This window comes from Balaenoptera physalus (genome assembly GCF_965194825.1).
Source record: "Balaenoptera physalus genome assembly, chromosome: 12".
Taxonomy (NCBI): domain Eukaryota; kingdom Metazoa; phylum Chordata; class Mammalia; order Artiodactyla; family Balaenopteridae; genus Balaenoptera; species Balaenoptera physalus.
Window position 1 is genome coordinate 59,320,129 of NC_138897.1, and position 26,332 is coordinate 59,346,460.

At 40.6% G+C, this 26,332-nt stretch overlaps 1 protein-coding gene across 1 annotated transcript in view; it reads left to right on the forward strand.

Moving 5' to 3' along the window:
- Nucleotides 1-11,011: 11,011 nt before the first annotated feature.
- The window catches only part of CLUL1 (clusterin like 1), a 109,492-nt gene continuing 94,171 nt past the window's right edge, over nucleotides 11,012-26,332 (forward strand). The window contains exon 1 of the mRNA XM_082418761.1: nucleotides 11,012-17,291. The gene's annotated coding sequence lies outside the window, so the exon portion shown is untranslated. The remainder of the gene's footprint in view (nucleotides 17,292-26,332) is intronic.

Genomic DNA, 26,332 nt, shown 5'->3' on the forward strand with positions numbered 1-26,332 from the left:
GTTCAACATCACTAATCATTAGGGAAATGCAAATCAAAACTACAATGAGAGGGACTTCTCTGGAGGCCCAGTGGTTAAGACTCCACGCTTCCACTGCAGGGGGAGTAGGTTCGATCCCTGGTTGGGGAACTAAGATCCCGCATGTCACACAGCATGGCCAAAACAAAACAAAAAAAAACTACAAGGAGATACCACTTCATACTCACTAGGATGACTATTATAAATATAAAAACTTTTCAAAAAACAGAAAATAACAAGTTTTGACAAACATGTGGAGAAATTAGAACACTTGTGCATTGGTAGTTGGAATGTAAACTGATACAGCCACTATGGAAAACAGCATAGTGGTTTCTCAAAAAATTAGACATAGAATTACCATATGATCCAGCAATACTTCTTCTGGATAGATACCCAAAAGGATCAAAAGCAGAGACTCAAATAGATATATTTGTACACCCATGTTCATTGCAGCATTATTCACAATTGCCAAAAGGTGGAAACAACCAAAGTGTCCATTAACAGATGAATGGACAAAATAAAGGCAGCCCATGCTGACAATGGAATATTTTTCAGCCTTAAAAAGGAAGGAAATTCTGACACATGCTACAGCATGGTTGAACCTTGAAGGCATTATGCTAAGTGAAATAAGCCAGTCACAAAAGGACAAATACTGTATAATTCCACCCATATGAGGTACCTAGAGTAGTCAAATCACAGAGACAGACAGTAGAATTGTGGTTTCCAGGTGGAGCGGGGAGGGAATGGAGAGTAGCTGTTTAGTGGGGACAGAGTTTGTGTTGCAAGATGATAACAGTTCTGGAGATGGATGGTGGTGATGGTTGTGCAATGATCTGAATGTACTTAATGCCACTGAACTGCACACTTAGAAAGCGTTAGGATGATAAGGTTTATGTTACGTGTATTTTAACACACACACACACACACACACACACACATGCAAAACCTAACAGAAGAATTATAAGGTTGGAAAAAAGTCCCACAAAAACCTGTTAGCTACAATGGGCTAGACTCACAGACCAGGTGATGAGAAAACAAGCTCAGCAACTCTTTAGAGGACAGGGCTTCTGGAACATGCATCCTCCCTCCAGCCCCACCACCTTCAGCACCAAGAGCTGATTGAGCCCCTGCAGGTGGGTCCCAAAAGTCCCCGGCCTGGCGCCTCCTCTGAGCCCCACTCTGGAGGATACAGGGGCTGAAGGTTGTGGTCACGTGAAGATCATCAGCTGACCAAGATTTCTCTGGTCAAGAGCTCTGGGAGGAGTTGAGTTGGGGCTCAGGGAGAGGAGAGAAAGGCCCAGAAGAGGAGGATGGTGTGGTTGGAAAGGACACCAGTGAAGATGCCTTGCACTCCTCAGGGGAGATGGGCTGCAGGGCGGGAGCTCGTACTCAAGTCTCCCCACTCCAGGAGCAGCAGCTGTGCCCTGCGTTCATGTTACCTTTATAACCGTAGAGAAGGCATCGTCTCACTTCATCCTCACACCAGCCCTGTGCTAGTAGTGTCTTTTTACTGATGAAAAAGCCCAGTCACCCTTGCCTCCTCCCTTCCCCTCTACCCTACATCCTCAACAAGCTCTGCTTCTACCTGCAAAATATATCTCATAGTCCACTTCTCTCCGTCTCCCCCGCATTCCCCATGTGGAGACCGCGATAGCCCATCTGGAATTCTGCAATCACCCTCCAGGTGTTGCCCCCTCACCACCCACCTTATCAGGTATGAAAGCCCTCAACCTCCTTTTCCATATGCATCCAATTTTTGCTATCATAAACACTTTTATCTCCTCCTCTCCCACCTCCACAATTAATCTACTCATATACTTGATCTCACTCCCTCTACCTGGTCTCCCTGACTTCAGTCTCGCTGCCTTGAATCTACCCACACCAGTACAGCCTAAATATTTCTAAAATGCAAACCTGATCATGCCACTCTCCTACTTAAAATTTAAGTTCAATGGTTTGACATTGTCCTCAGGCTAAATTCAAGTTCTCAGACCCAGCTTACAAGGATCTCTATGACTGGACCCGTGTTTATCCCTCTGGCTTCAGCCCATACTCCCCTCTGGGCTCTATACTTTAGCCCCTACTTTTTTTTTTTTTTTTTTTTTTTAACTTTCCATTTCTCTATCACCTCTTAGCCTTCAAATATTCCATTCCTGCCTGAAGCACTTTTTCCCAGGCCCATCTTCATTACCTAGCTCAAGCTTCTGGCCTCAGCTTAACCTCCCTCTTCCTGACACCTAAACTAGTTTAGAGTCCCCCACCCACCCAACCGGTGCCTCCATAGCAAACTGCATTCCACACTCTCTTGTGGAATAGTTACTCGTCAACTGTGTGAATTTCCACTGGCTACAGCTCTATGAAGGCGGGGACCATGTGGATCCTGTTCAATGCAGAACCACAGACAAACATGTATGAATAAGTAAATGAAGTAAATCTTCCTAGATCACATGTTGTAATTTGTGCCCTTTCTTAAATCTTCAAACCTTGTCCTCACTCCCTAAACTTCCACATAAGCTCAGGTCTCCCCATCTTATAAAGTTCCTTGGATCCTATTTTCCTGGAAATAAGCCACTTTCATTTGACCTCTGATTTACTACCCAACTCAAGGCAATCGGACTGGTGCCTCATGACGCCACAAAAATTGCTCTTGTGGCTGTCACGGACCTCCAACTTACCAAATCCATGATTTTCCTTCCAGATTTTTTCCCACCAACTTTATCCCACTGCCATGTTTGTCTTGCTGATCATCATTTTTTTATTCATTTACTTATTTATTTATGCAAAGGCCTCTCTTCACTTCCATGATCTCTCTCTCCCTTCATTTTCCTGTTCCTGTTTTCTCCACTTGCCCTAAGCACTTGGATTTCATCCATTGCCACCTTGTCTTCAGCCTCCACAAGCTCTCCTTGGGTGGCCATCTAAACTCTCCAAGGTGTCAGCCATACTGCCTCCCACTGGGAGTTGGGGAGTGAAAAAGGTAACAAAGCCTCAGGGAAAACCTTTCAAACCACACTTGGGCCTCCTTCATATTCCAATTTAATCCCTGTCATCCACATTTAAGAGTAACTGAGTCACTTCTGCTTGCAGGAGTTAGTTTTATTAACTCAGGTGTGTTGGGGAGAAACTGATATGTATCATTCACCTATATGCTGAAGACACCCAAATCTCTCTCCTGTTAGACATTTCTCCTGGACTCTAAGCCCTTCTTTCCATCTGCCTACCTACTGACAAGTTCTTCCCGGATATCCTACAAGCATCCCAACTCAGTTTCTCTAAAACCAAATCACCTCTTCAAGGCACGTGACTTTCTATATTTCCTACAACCCACAACCCAGTTGTCTAAGCTTGAATACGAGCATCATCTTAAAGCTTCTCCCTTTCCTTCAATCCCACTATTCACATCCTCTCAACTCCACCGTGATCCAACTGCGACCTCATTTTTATAAAGTGCAGAAGGTTGGGCTTCACTTCAGGCCTTGGAATCAGAATCTTTCAGGGAGAAGCTCAGTTGCTTCTGTTTTCTGTTGCTCCCTGGCTGATTTTCGTGTTCACTAATCTTGGAGAATCATCATAGTAGACTATGAGCTTCTTAAGAGAAGGGGCATGTCTTCTTCACCTTTAGAATAACAGTTTCTAGCAATTAACATTCAGTGAAAGACTGAATAAATGGAGAAGGGATAAACAATGGAGGGAACTGCAGAGCAGGGAAAGCAAAACGCATGGCACACCCCTGAGGATTGCCATCAACGGATGATACGGCATGCTCTGAGTCAAGCCTTTGAGTGTGGCAGGAGGATGAGCTGGATTCTTGAGAAGGATGTTGGCTTCCACAGCTTGGTCATCTGAGTCACGTCATCTTCTCTTCCACACTTGACAAAGAATAGACCTTGTTTGCCAGAGGAGCCATTGTTGTTATTAAGCAAGTCCACTAAAATGTTACAACCCCATGAAGAGACTAATGAGGTTGTAATGGACACCAGGTGTTTTGTCTCCATCCTTTGAGATGTGATTATGCTTGAGATTTGCATGAAGGTTTTCAGTTTTTTTGTTATTTTTTGGGGGTTTTTTTTTTTGGATAAAGAAATAGCTTTTTGGTCTTTAAAAGTTTATGGTTTTTGTCAGTGAGTGTTTCTATTTCTTTCATTTTTAAATAAACTTAAGGTTTTTTGAAAGGAGGCTCTGATTGAGAGCTGCTTTCCCTGTTTGACCAAAAAGTCAATATTTATTCCATGTCATGTTTCACAGTTCAGAGGATCAGTCTGAAATTTTTCCTCTAATCCACTGCAAGGCCACTGATGGTTCTCGAGGCTGGTTCAGGAGCCTCTTTTTAATTTCAGTGAAAAGGTAAGGGCTGAGAAAAAAGAAATGTGACCCCTGAGCCTCAGCTTGGAGACCCACGTACGTCACAGGGAAAGCCAGAATTCCCTCATCCTGACCTGGGAGGTACAAGGTAGATGGCCAACTGCAAAATGCTGATGATCCTTTCCTATTAGGTTTCAGATGTATTACATCTGGACATTGCAGACAAGTGACTTATATGAAAAAAGTTTTTAGAGTTTATTTTTGCCCTTAATGTGTGCCTTTTGCAGTGGCATAGATGAGAGGGACTTATTTTGCTTTTGTCTTCCATCTGGTCTTGTCATTCATTCGTTCTGGTGGAGATGAAGTGTGTTGAACCACGCCACCATCTGGTGATCAGTAGAGTTTGACTCCAGGCCCTGTTCTGTTATTAGGGGCCTCTCTCACTAGGGCTGGCCTCTGACATCTTGAGGCCTGAGTATTCTTACAGTAAAAATGAAAGGTTTTAGACTAATTTCCAAGGTCTTTTTTGGCTCAAAAACCTTAACATGAAATGCATGTAAACACTATTTGAGGGGACTTCCCTGGTGGTCCAGTGGAACCAGGGTTCTATCCCTGGTCAGGGAACTAGATCCTGCACGTATGCCGCAACTAAAGATACCGCACATATGCTGCAACTAAAGATCCCTCACGTAGCAACGAAGATCCCACATGCCACAACTAAAACCCGGGGCAGCCAAGTAAGTAAATATTAAAAAAAAATGTGGAAGTTGGAAATTCAGACATATTTTGGATGTGTGTGTATATATATGTATATATATTATATGTCCAAAATATGTCTGAATTTCCAACTTTCACAGTGATCAGCTACAAACATATATACATTTGTATACATATATTGGTAGCTGATCACTGATTTGTATATATATTATATATTATTTATATATGTATATATTTTTACTTATGTATATTTGTATGATATACCTGTAGCTGATCACTGATTTGTATATATGTGTATATATATACATTTGTGCATATATACATATATTTGTAGCTGATCACTTTTTAAAATATTGGACTAGCTCAGAGGTACACCTTTGTCCATATATTCATGCTGGTGCTCCCATTACCTAGTAAGTATCCAGTAAATGACTAAATGAATGAATATGCAGATACAAGTGAAACAGAGAAGCTGTTTCATCTGTCCATCAATTCTCACCTACCTTTAAAATGAGCCTCTTCTTTATGGTAATAACAGTAACTATTGCTGACGTTTACTGAGTGCTTTCTATGTTCTAGACCCTATGCTTAGCCCTTGATACACAGTATCTTATCTATCAGATTCAGAAATATGTGGGACTTTAGGGAAACCACTTAACTTTGATTATCAATTTCCTCATCTAAGAAATGAGGACAGTACTATCCATCTTGCAATATTTGGGGGAGGGATTAGAGGTAATGTTTTAAAATCCCTCATATACTACCTGCCACTTAGGAGAAGCTCAGTAAATTGTGGTAATTTTTCTCATAATTAATTAATTTTCTATCTTCCTTTTTGCTTTTTAAGGTAAAACAGAAGACCAAATTGAACAAAGGCAAAATAATTTCATTAAATTATTTTATACTAAATAACAATTTGGCTGGTTAGGGAAGAGCCTAGTAAAATTTATTTAAAATCTTCATGATGAATAGCTTTAAAGAGACAGTTTTATTTTTAAGAGCAAACAAGTACAAAAATAGTAGAGTTCCCAAAGAGAACTACCCTAAGAGATAGATTAAAATGTTTATAATTCATATGTACATTGTTACTAAGTGTGGTGTGCACAAGATATTTGAACATAATTTGTTCTCTAAAGTAATTTAAACATTAACTTTATGAATTTTGTTTATACTATAATTTGATTAATAATGGTGAAAAGGTAAACTTCTGCTAAGCTTTTGTCAAAATTGTTACAAATTCCAAATAAGTATATCAAGATTGGTGAGGCTTCACAGTATGGTGTTATTCCTATGTGATATTGTCTGTTGATACTATATTCTTTCAAGATTGGCAGAATTTTATTTTACTCTTTACTTCTTATAAATAACTAGCTATTTTCACTGGAGTTTTTGACTCCTATAAATAACTTACACTACATTTTTTATTCAAGGTCAAGATCCAGTAATTATTTCCACTTTATTTATATTTTTCGTTGAGACAATACATTATATTTGAACTTAAATATTTCTCTACCTTGAATGTGCTTTCTTAGAACTTAAGAATAGTGCATATCAATATTCTAAAAGATTTACTTAAAAATAAAGAGCATCAGATGTGCAAATAATTTATTAAATAAAATCTTTTCATATTTTTTTTCTGTTTGTTTGTTTGTTTTTGCAGAATTTGAAAGATGTTCTTTGTGGATTGCTCCCATGGTGCAGTGAGTTCTCACATCGTCCATTAAGTTGATCTACTTTATAGATTTTAAAAGTTGTGGATTTCTATTCCACACAATTAAAATGTTTAGTATTCCTTGTAATGGAAGCTAAAGCCCAGAAGGGTTCCACAACTTTTCTAAGCCCAAGACAGTCAAGAATAAGGTTCCACTAAGATTCTTATTGAATGTGTTCAAAACAAGCACATCTCAAACTGAATATGATTTTCCAATAATTGCAGTTTAGCTGAATGAAAAACTTGAGACTGAAAAGAAAGAATTGGAATTTTATCACTAAACCTATAATGCTGCAGAAATATAGGAATGCAGATAGCTGAAAGGTCATTCTTACAACTTATTTAATATCTCCTATGAAGAAAATATGGCTAATGAAATCTTTGTAAAATATTAGAATCCTATCCTTTCTCCATTTGCAACTTAAGGACATTAAAGTAAGAAAATCCAATTAAAGAAAACACTGACCTTGCCAAGGGACTCATCAGTGTAATAGATAACTTTCTTTTCCACAGTTTTCTGTCCTATTTTTCATATCTAAAATATACCAGTTTTTCACTAATTATTACTCAATGAGAAAAATTTTGAACTGTGAATAATGCTATTTCTGATAATTTATTAAGTGCTAATGTATTACATTAGTAAAAATATAATTTTGTATTAGAAAATAAAAATTAGAATCCTAGATTCTAATGTGCTCTAAGGAAAATGCCCACAGGTCAGAATCCAGGGTCCTGGTCATAGGTGGCTCTGTTGGGGTCTGACAAGTCTCTCCGTGTCCTTGTATGTGCTCTGGGCAGCTCACTCCCCATTTTCCTAGCAATTACTCCTGACCTTCTTCTCAAGGACTCTGCTTGACGTCTACCCTCTTACTCTGAGCAGATGACCTCATCGCCTCCTCTGCAAAAAATTAGAGGTTATCTGACAGGAATCCCCTGGAGTTCCTGCACTCTTTCCTCCGCCCGGCCTGCTATGACTTATCTCTATCGGCACCTGGACTCACCACTTCCCCTCATCGTCACTGGAAGAGACATCTTATCCGTCCTCCAGGGCTCCTTCCACTGAAACCTCGCCTCTCCCATCCCCATCTATTATTATTGCTTCTCTCTCTTCTTGTAGTTTCTTCTTTTACTTCCTACACTCTTCTTCCCATTAGAGACAAACTCTTGAAGTCGTCTACACTTGAAGTGTCCACTTCTAGAACCTGTTCCCTCTACAGACATGGCCACACCTGTGCTGCCACACGGTGGCACCGGCCCTGCTATAACCAAGGTCATTGGAGCCATTCAGACCGCCAAATCCAGTGGGCACTTAGCTCCATCCTTGGTTCCTTTAACTTCATTTCTGATGACCTCTGTTTCCTGACTGGACTTCTCTGAGCTCCAAATATCCAGAAATGCTTACCATTCAAATGTATACATACTTACTGTATCTCAAAACGTTTCCCTTTCATGTAGAGTTTTAAATTTACCAGCATAAAGTTCAAAGTAGTTGCTTTTGCTTTAAAAAAAAAAACTCATCTCTGTATTTATATCTCTTCTTGTTCCTGACATTATTTAAACCTTCTCTCTGCTAGAGATGTGCCTATTTTAAAGAAACAGGTTTTTAAAAAAAATTTTTTATTGAAGTACAGTTGATTTACAATGTTGTGTTAATTTCTGCTGTACAGGAAAGTGATTCAGTTGTATACATATATATATTTTTTCATATTCAAAGAAACAGCTTTGATGTTGCTCATCTATTTATACCTTTGTTTTATTTTATTTCTCTATTTTATTTCTGCTCTTACCTTTATTATTTTTTATTATTTCCTCTCTGGTTTTACTCTGTTGTTTTTCTAGTTTTTGTTTTTGTTTTCTTTTTAGTTGAATGCTAACTCATCTGCAATTTTCTAACTTTTTTTAATTGATGGAGTTAAGGATTGTGGTAAATACTTGTTATTCTTTTGGGGTGTTTAACACCTGAGTCCCCCTACTATCTTCAGTTAATTCCCCACCACATGAGTATTGAAGGGAGGCAATGGTTCTTCCCAACATAGACGCAAAAAAGCCAAATATTTGCTGTCTCCACTTATCAAGGTATAGAATTATAAATTACCACTTACTATCTCTCAGCAATTTAGCTTCTGACATATATTGCTGCTGAAGAGAAGTTTGATATCAGTCTAACTGCTATTTCTTCACATTTGACTTATATTTTCTGACAGCTTTTTAGGATTTTCTCTTTCTCCTTGAGGTTCTGTGGTTCCAACTACAAAGTATTTAGGTATTGACTTATTTTTATTTATCTTGCTTGATACTAGCAGTGCACTTTCAATGTAAGTACTCATGTCTTGCTTCTCTCTGGAAAATTCTCAGCCATTTTCCTCTTTGAATATTGCTTCCTCACAAATTCCATCAATTCTCTTCTTTTGCAATGCCTACTCACTGCATATTGAAAGCTTACTCTCTATCTGCATACCTCTCAGAGCTTTCTCATATTGTTCATGTTTTTGTCTCCCTGCACTGGACTCTGGGTGAATTCCTCATGACTATCTTTGGTTTCCTTTGTCCATCTAGAGTTCACCTTTTCCACTGAATTTTACAAATTTTAATGAATACATTGTTCAGTGTCATGATTTCTAATTTTCTTTTTCATACTTACCTATTTTGTTTCATTTCTCTTGTTTTGATTTATAATATCTCATTCTATTTTTATGGCTGTGATTCCTTCATTTACCTTTATGAGCATGCTAAGTCACTTAAAGATTTTTTAAAAGATTATCCTGTACATTTAATTTCATCTGGAATGAATGCTTGTTCTGGAAGGTGATCTTGTTTGTTGTCTGTGTAGATTCTTCTCTTCCCTGGGACAGAACTATATGTTCACACCTTTACTCTGTCCTGGGGATGGGTAGAGTCTACCTCCCCACTTCTTGATTTTGGGCTTGTCCATATGACTTGCTTTGGCCTTATCTGAAGTGACTTGAAATATTCCTATGCTCTTGGGCCTCCCCTCCTGCTCTCTGATGATCTGTTGTGAGAAGAACATGAACCAGGCAACTGCTATCTCTCCAACCCCAGTCCCTGAATAGGAACTGTGAAGCCAACCACATGCCCTAGTTAGCATTTGGTCCCAGAAGGAGGAGACATATGGATCAGACCTGAAACCAACCTGGAGCCTGGAGGCTGGTTCCTGGAACCTGGAGTCCAGCCAAGCCCAGCCCAGCAGCAGCTGCCAGCAGCCCCATGTACTTGAGAATAAATGGCTATGTTTTAAACTACTGAGTTTTGTTACACAGCATTGTTGTGGTAATAGCTGACTAACACCTTATGCTTTATTGCATTCGTTTTCTTTACCTGTTTTGAGAGTTTTGGTTTGCAGGCTTGTTTTGAATGGGAGGGTTTCTGTTTATTTTCCTCTTTCTCCTTCTCTGTACTTATCATTACCTGTTTAGTAAACTTCAGAAGCCTCCATGCAGCCCCTCTGGGCCCTATGTCCAGAGCCAAGTCTGATATTGATTCTTCAGGTCCTGTTCTAGGGTAGTATTGGAAATAGTCCTCTCTGGTCCTTGACCCAGAGGGTGGCTTGGCCCAGGGACTGGCTGTAAGCTGTGTTTGCATCTTCTGTTTCTCTGGATATGAAGCCCACATAAGGCAGAGGTCCCAGCCTCTGGCTTCTGGGAGTGAGCCTGGCTCACTTTTTCTACCTCGCCCAGTGTTCTTTTCATTCTTGTTATCCTATAGGTCACAAATTCCACCTCCACCTGCTTCTACACCTTTAGCCCAGCAGGCCCAAGAGTTCAGTTCTGCTTCTCATTTTATACTTGTCTTCCAAATTCGGTTCAATGTCATATTTACCTTGCTTTTGAGATAACAGTCTCTTTTGAAGTGTTTCTGGTATACTTTTCCCATCACTGCTGTGTGTTTGGAGTGGGGAAGGGGTGGTTCAGGACAAGAACTCACTGCTGGGGCTTCCCTGGTGGCGCAGTGGTTGAGAATCTGCCTGTCGATGCAGGGGAGACGGGTTCGAGCCCTGGTCTGGGAGGATCCCGCATGCCGTGGAGCGGCTAGGCCCGTGAGCCACAATTGCTGAGCCTGCGCGTCTGGAGCCTGTGCTCTGCAGCGGGAGAGGCCGCAATGGTGAGAGGCCCGCACATTGTGATGAGGAGTGGCCCCCGCTTGCCGTAACTGGAGAAAGCCCTCGCTCAGAAACAAAGACCCAACACAGCCAAAAATAAATAATAAATAAATAATAAATAAATTTAAAAAAAAAAAAAAAAGAACTCACTGCTGTCTTAACCAGAATTCTCCTGGACATTTCTACTTGCGTGTTCATCAAGCACTGACACTTCATACACTCAAAATGAAACTGAAATCCCACCATCCCTTTCCCGTAAAACCACTACTTTCTGTATTCCCAACTCTGGTTAACATTACCATCATCCATCCATTTGCTCAAGTCAGAATCCTTATTCTTTCTTTTTTCTCACCTTCCATGTGTGTCTGCTTCTAGTCTGATTACCAACTCCTTCCCAGGCCACTGCTGGATCCCATCTGTAAAGTCAACTCCCTAAAATGCACATCTTAATCTATTACTCCATAGCCTAAATGTTCTGTTAGCTCAAGGATAAAGTCCAAACTCCACAGCACAGAGGGAAGCAGAGGCATGATTCCCTCTCAGCCTCAGCTCCAGCTACTAATCTACTAACCGTTCCCTGACTCTGTCAACCTGTTTCTGGCTCCAGGACTCTTTTCACACCCTTTGCTCTAACTGAAATTCAGTTTCCTAGACCATCAGCCCAATCCATCACATCCTCTACTCCTCATCCCTCCCCTCCCCAGGCTCATCTGGCAAAATCTTCAAGACTCAAGGACATGTCCGACCCCAGAGTGACTGATCCCTCCTTCATGACCTCAAGGAATCTGGTATTATACCTCTGTTATAGAACCTACCACACTAACTGGCATGTGTTTGATTACATTTATTTTCCCAACTAGGCTGTAATCCCCTTGAGAGCAGATATCATTTTATTTTTCAATATCTAACACCAAATCTGATATATAGTATGCACCCGTTGGTAGGGGTTCCTCTACCCTTCGAAGAGTCTTTCTGATGGTTGAATAATCAAATCAACATGAGACAGATTAACAGGAGAAAAATGAATTTAATTTTGTGCCTACTGGAACCCCCCCATACATGAGAGGTTCAAAGACAGAAAGGTGAAATGAAGTATATATGCCACCCTGAGCTAAGGAGTAGGGCTTCCAAGGAGAGAAAGGTAACTCATAAAACGATAAGAGGAAGAGTAGGTGTTGAATAATAAGGTGCTTGACCTGCCATACAGATGGGTCCCTCAGACAAAATTTATCTCTGGTAATAATTCTCATTCTGGGAAAAAAACCCAATTTAAATAGTTCTGGGTAGTTTAGGGAGGGGCAGAAGTTTCTCCTGAGCCCACACAGTCTCAATTGCCTTTAGCTCAAAATAACCCACATGTGAAAGTGCCACATATGGGGGAAGCTCGTACTGAACCCTTTCAGTCCCACCTTTGAAGTTTCCCCAAGAAGTTTCACAGACCAGAAGTTGAACTGGTAGATGGCTCCATCTCACTGAATCAGTCTCTTAGCCCTGAGAAAAGGTCAGTTCAGTTAAACAGTTGTGTTCATTTTAGGAGGCGGAGATGCAAGGCTCCCAAAGCTAGGAATAATAATTAATGATTGGAGCAGACTATAATCCCAGTTTCTAAATTTTGAAGGTAGCCAGTTGAGAAAATTTCTAGATGTCTGGCTCAAAGCATCTTCAGATGGAGCAAGGGCAGGCAGTGACAATCTGATAGATTTTCCTGGTTTGCAGTTTGAATGTCTCTGGTGATCTTCCTGAGTGTCCACACAGGAACAGGCACTAAGACTATCCAGACATAAGCTGTTGTGGTGATACCTCTGAAGTTTATATCGAGGTGTCCAACTTTTAGCTCGCATTGCTTTGGGAAAAGGGCAGTTTTACTTCTCAATGATTCCAAGTCAAAGGAGTGGGAGAAGAATTGGAAATGTTAGTTTGGAGAGTTGTAGCCAAATATTGGAGGAAACTAGAAGCATTCAGAATCCAATCCAGTTTACAGATAGAAAAAAAACCTTAAAAGACAATGGACAGCACTAGAATCTAATATTCACAAAGGTGTATTATTGAAACATAAATTTTCTCCCTAAAATCAACCCCATTTTTACCAAAGATTGCTAAATTAAGACTAATTCATTTGCAAAATAAGTCTAGTGTAATAAACTTGGCCTCATTATTTACATAAGGCACAGCAAGAATAATGATTGATCATATAAAATCTTATAATCAACTTTTCTGGGACTTTTAATAAGAAATTTCAGATTGGACTTTTTAATGCCTTTTGAGGCCAACTAACCAAGTCAAGTCTTTGTGATCAGACTTTGCCTACAATACCTATAGATTTTAGTGAATTCCTCTTGGGAAACTATATAAGTAGACCTACCATAAAACAATCATTGCTAAAAAGTTCATTGCTAAAATAAAAACTCTTATTTACATTAATTTATTTGTTCTTAACAATCATGTTTAGATTACCTACAAAAGCTTCACTTGACATTAGACAACATCAGTCATATCCTGTTATTTTTCTGCCTGACAGATTTTGTAATAAAGATAACATGAGTATATTTGACTTGGTAAACCTACGTAGAATAAAAGTATGCTTATTATTGCTAGCTCTAAAGACATGTCTGTATTAATTAAACCAACAACCTCAAACTAGCTTTTATGTACTGAAAATTATCCTAGATCACATGAACTTGAAAAACATTTGTGTTAGTTCCTATTATATTTTCTGAGAATTTAATTTATAGTTAAGTGTTTCTTTAAGCCAATTAAATAGAGCTCTGTACAAATTAATTTTGGCAATACTATACAGAGGTAGAAAAATATCGTTATCTATAATGTACCTATATAGACATACAGTAGGCATTTAGACACGAACAGAGATCGTGTGGCTTTCATTTAAAAATGTTTGGTCATGAATCAACTACAACCATATAAAACTCACTAGCTAGCTACAAATAACTATTTGGAATAAGTTTATCTGCTCAGATTGCTAAGCTTTTTTTACTAACATTTGTGGAGAAGACACTTAAGATGTGTATTTGTCCTTGAATAGATTTTGGGAAAGGGTGTTTCTGTAGCAGTCTGTATTTTCAAAAGGCCTCTTTTTCTTTTTTTCTTCTTTTTTTTTTTTTTTTTTTCAGTCTTAGGAATTGTGGAAGGTCAAGATAAGAGTTCCTGGAGAGTTACAAGCCTTTTGAGATAAATAGGGATTGGTGAAAAGGAATGGGTGGAGTTTGAACCACTTCTAGAGCTGAATTTCCAGTTTTGCAAAGATTTGACAAATAAAGACAGTTGTTCTCAATTCCTCAAAGAATTTGGGTTGTAACTTACATGACATCATAAGTTGACTCATCCACTCAATTTGTTCTTTCCTTTTGGCTATACACTTTTATTTTAATTTAGGGGAGAAGGCCTAAAAATTTTTTTCGATCAGGCTCTGAATGTCAGCTACCTTTATTTATTCACTAATCTCAGGAGGTAATCCATTTACAAAACTTTGAGGATCCTCCCTGGTTTTAAGAAATCCTTAACTATGGCCCTTAGTTTCAGCCTTTGATGAAAGAGTGATCTCCTGTGGCCTCAGGTGGTCTTCTTTTAAAAGGTAACTATTTAATGGTCTCCTCCAAGTGGAAAGGCAATTCAGACAGAGAATTGGTAAAACGTGAGTACTCTGGAAAAGCCGGACAGAGGGGAGCGGTAGGAATCACATCAGTCTCAGCGTCCTCCCGTTAAGGTATCACCCACGTCTTCAACTTTTCATTAGCCTTTTACAACAGGTCTTTCAATGAAGTTATTTTGGAATTTTGCAGACTTTAGGAGTCTCTTGCATACCAATTAAAATACGTATCCCATTCTGTTCGTTTGATTTGGAAGCCCTGGCTTTTAAGTACACTTTTAAAATGATCTTATCGAACTGGAACGTTCCTTCTGTGGCCATTGTGATTCCCCTGAGGGCTGGCTGCAGTTCAGTAGGGGCCTGGCCACAAATGGAGTTCAACCCACATTTCTGTCCAGCCATGTTTTGGAGCCCCCAACCTGAAAGTAACCAAGCCAAGTTCTCAGGACACAAAACAAGCTTAGTTAACATTTTGCCATTTTTTGTAGAGATTTATAGCTTCTGGAACCTGCAGTCCTTAGACATAAAATAAGGAGGTGTGCTAAAAGGTGGCACACTTAACTCTTTGGATTTTAAGAAGGGGGAATTTATGCTGGATGTAGAGATTTTGTTGTTGTTGTTCTTAGTCTAATTTCCGTTTTTTCATTTTGTTAAAGGAGTCCCTAAGGCTAGCTGTTATACTTGTTTGTATCCACTTTTTAATTTGATCTTCCCATAGGTATTGAACCAATAAAGCAGTTGTTTGAGGGTGAAAGTTCTCAAGTTTTTTTCAAATACAGTTTTTCCAATTCAAAGGATCCATCGTCTGGCCATTGACAAGTAGGATTTTCATTAGTATGTGTAACCAGATTGAAATAAAAAGTTGTTGTGAAGGGAAGAAAGGATGGGTACTGGGCAGGCAATCCACTGAGGTTTACTACAAGTGCTGCCATACGAAAATATAGAGTGTTTTGTGAGCAAATCGTGCTTTGGGAGGCAGGATGGTATCGTACTTGGGAGCAAGGACTCTGAACTCACATTGCCTGGGTTCCAGTGCCAGTTCTGCTAACTTACTTTCCTGCCCTGTACTAAGCTTTGTCAAGTACAAAATACAGATTATAATAGTGACTTACACTCTCAAGTTCGTTTGAGGATTAAGTGTGATAATGCATGTAAAGAGCCTAAGACAGTGCATGGCACGCTTAGCAGTTCCTATTTTTGTATTAAAGACCCTAAGCTGGCCTAGAGGAGTCAGGGAAGGCCTCCAGGAGGAAGCGGCATTCACACTAACTCCTAAAGGAAAAGGAAGAGTCATCTCAGGAAAAAGGAGGACTGTTTTCTTGTTTTTGTTTTTATTTATTTTATTTTTGGCTGCATTGGGTCTTCGTTGCTGTGCACGGGCTTTCTCTAGTTGCGGCGAGCGGGGGCTACTCTTCGTTGCGGTGCGTGGGCTTCTCATAGCGGTGGCTTCTCTTGTTGCAGAGCATAGGCTCTAGGCATGCGGGCTTCAGTAGTTGTGGCTCGAGGGCTCTAGAGCGCAGACTCAGTAGTTGTGGGGCACGGGCTTAGTTGCTCCGCGGCATGTGGGATCTTCCCGGACCAGGGCTCAAACCCATGTCCCCTGCATTGGCAGGTGGATTCTTAACCACTGTGCCACCAGGGAAGCCCGGAGGACTGGTTTTTAAGAGAAAATAGACTGGCCCCTCATTTTTGGCCCTGAATGGATATAGTACTGCTTCAGAAGGAAGTGTTTCTTTTGTCTCATTTTCTAAGTGCAATGTGTAATGATTTTACCAGAAATATAATTTCTAGAATGACCAGAGAGAACTAGTTTTAGAGGAAGGGAGAAATTTGAAAATGGAGCGCAATGAAAGGACGTTTGGAAATAAAAATTAGTTTGTGCAAATTATTTTGGGATTTGGCTTATTTTTTTAAAAGTATATGTAAATGAAAAAGCTCTTTAGATTTTGAGGGTATCCATCAAGGTATGTTTGGTAGATTTATAGTAAAGAGAGGTTAGAAAAGACAGAGTGGGGTGGTGGAGCTCACAGTTAATTCTTTACAGGCCATTGAAGCTAGTGAGAATTTGGAGCAAACACACACACCAGACCCAGCTTGGGGAATCTATAATTTAGTAATCGTGGGTCAGGGAAGTGCTGAGCAGCTACAAAGGGAATCCGTGGTAGGAAAATGAGGCACCTTCCAGGGAAAAAGCAAACCCTAACCCACTGGTAACGTAGGCCAGTGAGGACAAACTGGCCTTCACCAACCCCATTCCTTGCCATACTCAGATCCACCCAAAACCGTGTCCATAGTTACCACCAGCAAGCTATGAGGGCGGCCAGAGTTCATTCAGTAAACCTTCACTCAGTGCTTCCCCGGGCAAGGTGCTCTGCTTTGTATGGAGATTTTAAAGATGTAACAAACGCACACCCTTCTAGGCTCTTACCCTCTGGAAATGTGATTTATTCACACACGTGAGCCAACACTCTGCTGACTGCTTTGAGAGTGTGGTTGTTACGCATTAGTTTTCCCACTTAACAGATGAGTAACAGGTGCTTAAGGTCCCACAGCTGGTGAGGGTCAGCATCAGGACTAATTCATGGCTGTCCGAGCTCAGAGGGTTCACTTTTAACCCTGTCCGTGTTGTCTGAGCCTCAGGACTCACTTCGGGGTTTGTGGGAAGTAGGTACAGTGTCCACAGGCAGCAGTGCTCTGGTTTCTTTGCCGGGCAGGGGAGTGATGAGAACTGGAGAACTTCAGTCGGCTGGTGACAGATTGTTTGGACCGTTTTCCCTCCATTGTTCTCAGGGGTAGTGGAGATCCTCGTTTGATTCTTCACAGTGAGTACTCTGATTTTCCCTTCCCAAAAAAATGATATTGAAAAGTGTGGTGTTCATTGAAAGCGCTTTATTGCTCTTTATGTATGCACCGAGTTTTTTCTAAATATACAATTTTAATTCTTGTTGCTTTTATCTTTAGCCATGAAGGCAATTTTTGTTCTATGTTAGCTACAAAACTGCAAGCTTACTAGAGGGTGGTTGTATAAATTTCACTAATTGAATGTACATTATTTCCAGTATTAACTCATATCCAAAAAAGTAGTGAGAACAGTTAAAAGAATCTGTGTTTTTGTATGGGGCAGGGGTGTGCGGTGCAGGGGAGAGACGGAGAGAGACTTTTTCATTGAAACGTTTTTGTCTGAAAATTTTTCTGCATTTTTTGAGCACAAAAACAGTCTTTTCTCACCCTTTGTTTCCTTATTCATATTGTTATAAATTAGTAAAATGTATTGTTGCTAAAAAATCACTTGAAACATTTTTCAACCACTTCAACAGTATTTATCTTCTTGATTAAGTGAAATTGCACTAGTTCTTAAGAAAACATGCCAAGCAAGGACTATCTCAAGAATGTGTAAATATTCTTAATCTTATTTCCTCACCTCTTTTAAAGAATAGAGATTCATTTAGTTGAAATCCCCTCTGGCAACCATTTATTCACTTTCTGGATCTTCCATTATAGTGACTTGATTTTTTGGTTGTTTTTTGCTGTGAGCACACAGAGGCAGGTCTCAATCTTGTGTTTGCTGAGCACTTATGAATAGATTTTTTAGGTGTTACATTCAAAATGATTAAAGTACAGGTATGAGTGCAACTACTATCTTGATATTCTGTTGACTATCTTTCAACAAATTCCTATTTTAAATACAACTATTTCTTGACCAGATCTTGCCTTCCAATATGGTCAGAAAGCAAATCCCCCATCTATAAGCATATCTTTCTTTAGTGTTGGATTGGCAGTAGAATATACGTATTACTCTACAGCAAGCGGTACCTACAAGACAGGCTACTTCTATCACACTGTGGACCCTCAGCTGTAGGAAATAGTGAAATAGTAAACGTGGATCAAAAGGGATTGTGGCATAGCTGTGACACAGCACAGCTGCGCAGGGTCAGAGCCTGAGCTGTGGAGTCATGCAAGCCTGGATTTGAATCCCGGTTATGCCATTGGTCAGCTGGGTGACATCTGGCAAGCTGCTTGATGTCTCTGAATTTCACATTCCTCAAGTGTAATATCTGGGCAATAATATGAACTGTTGTGAGGATTACATGAGATGATATATGTAAAGTGCTGAAAACATAGTGAGCTCTCCATAAGTGCCAACTATTGCTGATGACCAATCTTTCTGATGCTTTTGAAAGCCCCTCATCTTTGTGATCAGTTGAACTGCCTGTGTTCAGAATGTTGGCTGATTGATTCATGATCTTCTCTGTGCTGAATGCTTCCATCTTGTCTAACAGAGTGCACGCCCTGATCATTTGTAGTCCCTGATTGCTGGTGATTATTGACAGTATTGCTCTCTGCCACAGATTCCTCACCCCTCCAGCTCAGGGGGTGTGAGCCCCGTGATTATCCAGAATTACCAGGTCTGTTCTTTGCCACCTGCACGTCTATCTTACTCAAGGGCTACCACTTCTCTGATTCCTGAAGGTCCAGGGCAGACTAATCCTTCAGCTTAGTTTATACTCTAGGTGAAAATCAAGGTCTGTGTCTGGAGGCTCTGATTTCTGATCAGCTGTTAACCCTTTAAAGAGCCAGCTATAGTCCTGAGTCTCTGGGATCCTCTCGCTGACCGTCAGGCTGCTCGTCACAGGCACTAGCGGGACGCTGCAGAGGGCATCCATGCTGGGATGGGCTCTGTGACACCTTTCAGCACTAGAGCCCAGATCTGCCCGGTTTATGACCCTTTGCTTCTCCCTGGCAGTGAGCTCTCATTTGCTTCTGCACCAATCTGCTTAGAGATGCAAACTTCACAATACTCCTGGCCCTCTCAGGTGAGTTCCTTTACCTGATGTCAGATCCCTCTGCCACCTTCATGAACCTGGTCTTGATAAACAGCCTGCCTTCTTGCTCGGATGTCAAATTCAGAGTGGCCTTGGCAATGTAACATTCACAGTTGGAGCCACCATATACCAAAGGGGAAAAAACCATGAATCATATTATGAAAAGTACCTAAATGCAAGACCCGGAATACTGATGCTGACTTTGTTTTTGTTTTTTGTTTTGTTTTGTTTTTTAATTTATTATTTTACTGAAGTATGGTTGATTTACAATGCTGTGTTAATTTCCACTGCACAGCAAAGTGACTCAGTTATACATGTTATATATATTCTTTTTCATATTCTTTTCCATTATGGTATATCCCAGGACATTGAATATAGTTCCCTGTGCTATACAGTAGGACCTTGTTGCTTATCCATTCTATATATAATAGTTTGCATCTACTAACCCCAAATTCCCAATCCATCTCTTCTCCCAACCCCCCACCCACTTGATGCTGACTTTTTGGATTGAAAAAATTTCAATGCCTCAATTTTAGTTGGATAAAGGAGAGAGATGATGAGTGATAATGTTTATTAAATATTTGGCTATGGTTCAACAGGATGATATCTTGGTTATCAGATAAAAGGTGTGTCTGAGCGTAACTTCAAATGATGTCACTATTTCATTCATTGGTCTTAGATCAAGCTAGAGATAAGACAGAGATGCTGGACAGATCTCATAATGGAGTAAGTTTACTCAGATAATAATCACTCATTGTCAGGACTCATTTATTTAACATACTAACACACTTTTCTTGACGGTATCTTTTGTGACAGTGTTCTAGATGCTGAGGGTAGCTACAAAGCGCCTAGGGGATTTGACTGTCCAGTGCAGAGAGAGACAGGTACCAAATTGTCTCAGCATAGTCTGTGCTGTGTAAGAGATGTGTAAGCCGTTCTGAGGAGTGGAACAGGGAGGGAGTGACACGGTCTCCCTGGGGAGTCCAGAAGTCTCTGCAGAGGTGATCACATTCTAGGAGATGTAAGTTCATTTTGTGCTCTGTCCATATGCAGAATCCTTCCCCTTTTGTCATCTGGAAGTTCCCAAGTTTGGAAAATCATTTAGACTCAAAATAATTTTAACATCTCCAAATTCTAAATGTTAGGGACATTCAGCACAGTGTCTTGACAGTCTGAAAAAAAGCCTTTAGTAAAAAAAAAAAAGCCTAGTTATCTCTAGTGAGATACACTTACTGAATACAAGACTGAGGCATTTGAACATACCTGAAAGATAGTCAAGCTTCAAAACTTTGCCTTACTGGCTCTGAAAAGCGAAATAGGCCTGTGAAAGTCAGTCCCCCGGGAGCAAGGTTTTGTTAATCCTACGTGTTCTTCATCAGACTTTGCAGGGCTTTGAAAGATAGCCTGTGAGAATCAGTAACTACAACATAATCACATTTCCACTATTGACAGCATTAGAAGGAATCTGAGTACCAACATGAAAAGTTCATTACAAAACTAAAATGAACTCAACCTTAAACACTGAAAAATGTGCAAAACAAATAATGCAGAAAAGGAAAACAGTTTCCATGACAAACTCTCACTTCCAAAGAACAGCCTTTCTTTTCCTTCTCTCCTTCCTTCCTTCCTTCCTTCCTTCCTTTCCTTCTTTCCCCCCTTCCCCCATCCAACTCCTCTCTCTCTCTCTCTCTTTCTCTCTCTTCTTTTTCTTGGTGTAGCTTTGATACTTGAAATGAACCACATTGCAGTTCTCTGTGGCTCACTCTTGAACCACAAGGTCAATCCAAAATCAAGAACACATCACTTATAGGACACATTTTAACCTGGCAACTGCCTTTAATATACACATTTACCAAAACTACTAAAGATAATTCACTGAAACTGTAATTTTTCAAAATGCATATTGAAAGCACCATAAAAAAGCAGGTGGACTCAGTACTTATCCCCAGCCTAGTGTCCTTCACATTTGTTTGTCACCCTCCAGCCCTGACCCTTCCCACCACTTCCACTCTACTCCCCCACCCCACTCCCTTCCCACCAGTTTTAGCTAGTTAACTGCTACTTATTCAGACATCACCTTCTCCAGGAAAGAGATCCTTAAACCCTCCCAGGAGAAGGCAGTTACCCCTCCTGGGGGCTCTGACTTAGCCCTTTCACTGCCTTGTAATGATCTGCTCTTATTTGTAAAGGCAACCACTGCATCATGTATACTCTTTTATCCTCTGTGTCTAGCACAGAGAAGCTCAAAAAAATTTGTGAAATGAATGAAAGAATTCAGTCACCATACAAATCAATAACTAGAATTACAATGGCAGTGAATATCTCTCAGGCATGTGTAATGTATCAGGCATGATAGTAAGCAGTTTACATGTATTTAATTTCATTTCATCTTCACATCAGCCCTATGAGGTAGACACTATGATACTATGATCCTCCTCGTTTTACAAACGTGGACACTGGGACTTGAGGAATTAGGTAACTTGTCCAAAGGTAGAACGACAGAGGATCAGAACTGACTCCAAGGCTGGTCTGACTCCAGAGTTTGTGCTCTTAGTCACTCAATTTTTCATCTCTTCAACAGATGTACTTTCAACAGATATACTTTTAGAGGGAAGTTCTTAGAGGTTTCATTCTCTTGAAACAGGTATCATTCATTCATTCATTCATTTATAGCTGCATTGGGTCTTATTTGCTGTGAACAGGCTTTCTCTAGTTGCGGTGAGTGGGGGCTACTCTTGGTTGTGGTGTGCGGGCTTCTCATTGTGGTGGCTTCTCTTGTTGCAGAGCACAGGCTCTAGGCACGCAAGCTTCAGTAGTTGTGGCACGCGGGTTCAGTAGTTGTGGCTTGCAGGGCTCTAGAGCGCAGGTTCAGTAGTTGTGACACACGAGCTTAGTTGCTCCGTGGCATGTGGGATCTTCCCGGACCAGGGATTGAACCCGTGTCCCCTGCACTGGCAAGCAGATTCTTAACCTCTGTGCCACCAGGGAAGTCCAATGGGTATCTTTTATTTTACTTTTATTTTTTACATTTTATTTATTTATTTATTTATTTATGGCTGTGTTGAGTCTTCGTTGCTGCATGCGGGCTCTCTCTAGTTGTGGCGAGAGGGGTTTGCTCTTCATTGCAGTGCGCGGGCTTCTCATTGTGGTGGCTTCTCTTTTTGTGGAGCACGGGCTCTAGGTGCGTGGGCTTCAGTAGTTGTGGCACGTGGGCTCAGTAGTTGTGGCTCGTGGGCTCTAGAGCAGAGGCTCAGTAGTTGTGGCACATGGGCTTAGTTGCTCCACGGCATGTGGGATCATCCCAGACCAGAACTCTAACTTGTGTCCCCTGCATTGGCAGGTGGATTCTTAACCACTGTGCCACCAGGGAAGCCCCCAACAGGTATCTTTTAAATGATTGCTTTTGTACTTATTTTTTCAGACTTCACAACAAAGGCTTGTTTAGGTGCCAGTCAAGTTGACCTGATGATGTCTTTCTATAACATTACCTCTGACATGTTATGTTTCAGGCTCAAAATTCTTTTTAACTCAACAGGCCTTGTGATGTGGTAGAACAAAAAAATGGACTAGGAGTCCCATCTCTCACTGGCCCAGTCTTGAGGGACTTAGGCAAGTCACCCAACTCCTCTGACCTCCGAATCCTTGTCTGTGAAGTAAGAGTCTCTCCAGCACTTACATTCTGCCATCCTGGAAGCTGTTCTTCTAGGGTATCCAGCTCTCTCCATCTTCAATCTTGAAAGGGCCCTTTTACAGGGACATGTTTTGTGAATGTAATATGGGCACTTTATTTTCTTTCTCAGAATGTGTGCCTGCAAAGGCAGGATGAAACAAAGTATTGAGTTAACCATCCAGAATAATTCAGGCCAAAAACAATTGCTGTAAGACCACTGCTTGCCTTTGCCTGGATGCACTGGTTTGTCTGACCTCCCTCACCAGACAGCACGGTCTCTGATTCCTGCTGCTCTTAGCCTGGGAGGACCCAGCTAGACACAGTCAGGTCTTTTGCTGTCCAGATACTAATCATAACAGGATACTTCTGGCCTCCACAAGGAGAAAATGCACACTTTGAAACTGGATCCCAGAAGACAGAATCTTTTTTTTTTTTTAATTTTATTTTATTTATTTTTTTTTTTTTTTTTTTTTTTTATTTTTTTTTTATTATTTTTTTTTTTTTTATTTATTTATTTATTTTTTATATAGCAGGTTCTTATTAGTTATCTATTTTATACATATTAATGTATATATGTCAATCCCAATCTCCCAATTCATCCCACCACCACCCCCGACCACTGCTTCCCCCGCTTGGTGTCCATACGTTTGTTCTCTACATCTGTGTCTCTATTTCTGCCTTGCAAACCGGTTCATCTGTACCATTTTTCTAGATTCCACATATATGCGTTAATATACGATATTTGTTTTTCTCTTTCTGACTTACCTCACTCTGTATGACAGTCTCTAGGTCCATCCACGTCTCTACAAATGACCCAATTTCATTTGTTTTTATGGCTGAGTAATATTCCATCGTATATATGTACCACATCTTCTTTATCCATTCATCTGTCGATGGGCATTTAGGTTGCTTCCATGACCTGGCTATTGTAAATAGTGCTGCAGTGAACATTGGGGTTCATGTGCCTTTTGAATTATGTTTTTCTCTGGGTATATGCCCAGGAGCAGGATTGCTGGGTCATATGGTAATTCTATTTTTAGTTTTTTAAGGAAAAGACAGAATCTTAATTGGGAACAGTAGAAAGAAATCTATTTCAGTAGAAAATTGTCCTAGTTCAGTGTGGATTCGTCTGTAATTATTCCCAAGGGGTTCTTCACTCATCAAAGCCACTGTATCTAAAATACATAAAAGTCGTGTTTTCTCAGAGAAGGAAATTGAAAAAACAAAAGACCACACCAAAATCAGGTCTGAGGAACACTGGGAGTGGTGGAGGCAGCTCCTGGTAGAGCTGAGGGTGGAGGGAGCAAAGTCTGGTGGATTCACTCACAGCCAGACCAGGGCTTGTTGAGGCATCAACACCCGCCCCATGCTGGGTTTTCTGTTTCCTCAGGACGCATAATCAGAGGTCTCCAGTCCTGGGCGGTCTGTTTTTCCAACCTATGATGCCTGTTGCAATATCTTATCACTCTGCGCCTTTCCAATTTCCTCTCCCCCTTTCTTCCCACTATCCTCTCCTCTCCCCTCCCTTCATGCTCCCCAACTCCCCTCCCCCACAGACACACTCTTACACATAATAGCCTCACAAAGTCAAATTTAAAACTTCCATTATATGAGAAGAACTAAAAGTGATAATGTAACACAGGGTGATTTTCTTAACATAATAGAATTTTCATGTTGCCAGTATCTTTAGAAAGCACCTAGGCAAACTCTGCATTTGACCGTGCGTCAACCAACCTGAGGAACTTAAGTGATTGTCTCCCGTTATTATACAACGAGAGCAAGGATGATACCCAAGTTTGCCGTCCCCCAGACATTCCTCACCATCGTCTGATTACAGCCATGCCTTAGACGTTTATCAAGTTCTGCACTTTACAAAACACTTTCTCATATGGGACTCAGCCCAGGAATTAGATCAAGTGGCTATTATTATTTATACAAACAACAAGGCTAGAAGAACAGTATTCTCCCTGGGATCACCTGCTATTGAGTGGTGGAGGCTGGGCTGGAGACCTGGAGTCTTAGACCAAATGCTTTGCACACTGTCTTCTTGTGTCCTCTCCTGCTTGTATTTTAGGGTTCATTCTGCACACACAAATTTATATATGTTAACAGAAATTATCTGGTTTGAGTGATAAGTTCTTTTTTCTTTTCTTAAATTTATTTATTTATTTATTTATTTTTGGCTGCGTTGGGTCTCTGTTGCTGCACGTGGGCTTTCTCTAGTTGTGGAGAGCGGGGGCTGCTCTTTGTTGCGGTGTGCAGGCTTCTCATTGTGGCGGCTTCTCTCGTTGTGGAGCACAGGCTCTAGGTGCGCGGACTTCAGTAGTAACAGCCCGTGGGCTCAGTAGTTGTGGCCTGCAGGCTCAGTAGTTGTGGCTCGCGGGCTCTAGAGTGCAGGCTCAGTACTTGTGGCGCACGGGCTTAGTTGCTCCACGGCATGTGGGATCTTCCCGGACCAGGGATCGAACCCGTGTCCCCTGCACTGGCAGGTGGATTCTTAACCACTGCGCCACCAAGGAAGTCCCGAGTGATAAGTTCTTAAGTGTGAAATCAGCGCTATGAAATGATTGGGGTTTCGCTGCCTCAAGTTGATTTTTTTTAAATAAAGTACTTTAAAATGCATGAGAATCATGCTGCAATATGATCATTCTAAAATTTCAAGATGAAAATAAGCAGTTTTTAATTAAACTATTTGAATTTTGAAAAAAAATAATAAATTGGGGAAAAGTCTGTTTGCTCCGACAGTGCTTCCCGGCTCAATCTGTAAGCACCAGACACAGTTGCCCAACATCTTCTCTTAATGTAAGACTCTGGATTTAAGGCCTCGTCTATTTTATCCTCAATCCCATACTGCAATTCAGGATAGAAGGAGCACAGGTACATTTTAGGGCAGGAACAACAATAAGCATAGAAAAAATACAAGTCAGAGCCAGCAGCTGCTGGGGTCAGGCTCAGCAAACCCACCCACAGGCCCTTCGCTAGAGATCCGCAGTTATGGTGACACTCAAAAGTGACGTGAAGGCTGTTTGGGGGCCTACGTGTTCTCCTGTTTGTTTTTTTTTTGTCACTTAGTGCTATCTCATGGATGTTTTCCATGCCCACAAATGCATTTCTGTAATAGAATTTGTAATAGCTGCATAGAATTCCACTGTATATTTGTACTGTATCTTGTCTAGCCAATTTTGGATTGTTGAATTAAGGTTGCCTTTGATTTTTCATGTTATTAACTGAAAACATCAGTAACATCTAAATCATTTGTCATGAATCCTTTCCTATTTGAAGGCAACATGGAAAAGACTATAGAAGGGCAGATTGATGTAGCCTGACATACTGACCAGTACACTCTCCTCTGAAAGGTGTTTGTTCAGTG